We start from the raw sequence: 2,719 nt of genomic DNA, 5'->3' as shown, positions 1-2,719 counted from the left end.
CATCAGTACTACCCAAGTTATAAGAATGTTAAGATCCAACATCACCTTGTGACTACTAATTGTGACTCCTCACAATATATGATATTGTCCTTCTATCCTAGACATCTAGATTGATCAATATGAGGCATAGACCGTGTCATCCTCTAATCAATCTAAATCTTGAACTCCAAGTAGACTCACTCAATCAAATGAGCTCAATATCTCATATTGACTCATTTGGACATGGCCATGCACTTAGTGGTCTCACTCTATCAAGAATATCGATGTCTCTTCCATCATATAGGAGGGATAGATCCCATCTATATCACTCACATCCCTCCGCATAATTTGTTACATACCCAGTAATCGCCTTTATAGTCCACCCAGTTACGGGTGACGTTTGACGAAGCCAAAGTATGCAATTCCTTATGTAGAGAACCATCATGACTTCAGGTCCAAGGACTAATAGTCATACTAATAGCCACATGAGAAAGTATATGACACTCATATAACAATCCATGATACTTTCTCATAGCGGGTCATTCAGTATACATTCTCCAATGCATACCCATATGTAAACTTGATATCTCCATATCCATGACTTGTGAGATCAAGTCATCGAGTTGACCTACATGCTAGTCTCGTCGCATTAACATTGTCCTAGAATGCTAATACTTGACTAGGAATGATTAAGAGTAGTGTTCCCTATATCATCTCACTATCGATTCTACTAACCGATTGATATAGATAAGAACCTTCTACTCAAGGACGCTATTATACTTAGTTATTTGGCACCAATACAAGTAAGCATAATAACCATAAACAAATGCTTATATATATATAAGAATATGATACAATGAATCCATACAACAATCATCAAATGATTGGCTCTAGGGCTCTAACTAACATAGGCACTCGGATGGTTCGAGTGCCCGGAATTAGTCTAGGCGCCTAGACCATAAAAGTTATCCATGAGCTGAGTTAGAGCGTGTCAATTGGCCGAGCCCACGTCAATGGTCCAGGCGGCCAGAAGGGGTCCAAGTGCCCGAATGGGGTATGGGTTCCTGGAGGTGGATAAAACTTCACGGATGAAGTTTCGATGAGAGGTCACCACGTTAGTATGATCCAAGTGCCCAAAGGGGTTCCAGGCACCCAAAATAGGCATATATAAGGGTCTTCGATTAGCAACTTTAGAACAACACTTTCTACGACTTTCATTCTTACGTGCTGCTCCAAAAAGGCTCCGATGACACCAAAAAGCTGCTCAGAAGTTCGAAGAATGAAAGACTTTAATTTCCTTTCTGTTTGTCAATAACAATTATTTCAGTTCTTGTACTCAATACTTGTAGCACATTATTCTAACTTATAAAGATTACCCAACGAAAGTAATTGACAATTGTAGGACTTGGATCACTCCGAACCAAGTAAAACCATTTGTGTTAATGTTGTTTTTTCTTTTCTTTATTCCGCTGTGTAACTCATTTTAACTCTTGATTTTTGATGAACATTATTTCCCCCCCCCCCCCCCCCTCTACCGTATTTATAGTGGTATCAGAGCGGGTACCGCTCTGAATTGGTGCAACCACCAATCATGCGAGAAGGTGATTTTCAAAATCTCTTTTAATATTTCTTTTCAGCTTTTAAAATTTTTGATATAGTCTAAATTGGTGCAATTACCTCTTTAGACAAATTTTTTTATTGAAAAATACTCTAAATTGGTGCAACGCCAATCGAGTTTTATTACTTTTATTATCTCCCACATTGCTAATCCAAGACATAATCTTGGAATTTCTTTCTACCTCTTCCTTGTGTGCATGGTTCTATCTCTCTAAATGGCCCAAACTGAAGGATACAGCACCATTCATCCCCTGCTCTTTAACTGGGACGACTTCCTATATTGGAAGAAGCGGATAGAGGTGTACTTGAAGACCAACATCGACCAATGGTTCACCATTCGACGAGGATACAGGGCACCAATGGATGAAGCAACAAAAGTACCGATCGACCCAAAAAGATGGAATCGAGATGACAAGAAAAAGACCTAGATCGACTCGAAGGCAACAAATACAATCCAGTGTGGTCTTACTAAGGAAGAACCGAACCCCGTCGGTCCATTCGAGAATGCCAAGGAGCTCTGGGACAAACTAATCGAACTGTGCGAAGGTACAAGCGATGCAAAGGTAATAAAGCGTGACTTATTATTAAATAATTTATTTAATATTAAAATACAGGATAGAGAAATGGCTACTCAGCTACATGCAAGAGTAAAAGACATTTTGAATGAGCTCCACCTAATCGATCATCAACTAGAGAACAGGGATGTAATCAGGTATGCCTTGAACTCCTTTCCTTAAAATGCACTATGGGCATCTATAGTAGATGCCTATAAAATTTCTAGGAATTTAAATAAATTAAAACTAGATGAGTTTTTTTGTGAACTTAAACTCCATGAACAAACTAACTCAAAGCCAGTTGAGAAAGGTATTGCACTTTTTGCAGGTTCCTCAAAAGAACCCAAGAACAAGAATAAATCGAAGCCAGAATCTGAATCTGACTTAAAAGCCAATGAAGAATAACTAGTGAACATGGTCAGAAAAATATTCACTAGAAGAAAGAACAACTTCACGAAGAAGGATCTATAAAAGGTGATCAAATCAAATGACACGAAGGCAAAGATCACATGCTACGGGTGTAATAAGAAAGGACATTACAAGCACAAGTGTCCAAAAATGAAAGAGCA

This window comes from Zingiber officinale, chromosome 1A (assembly GCF_018446385.1).
Source record: "Zingiber officinale cultivar Zhangliang chromosome 1A, Zo_v1.1, whole genome shotgun sequence".
Lineage (NCBI taxonomy): Eukaryota > Viridiplantae > Streptophyta > Magnoliopsida > Zingiberales > Zingiberaceae > Zingiber > Zingiber officinale.
This window is presented reverse-complemented; position numbering follows the sequence as displayed.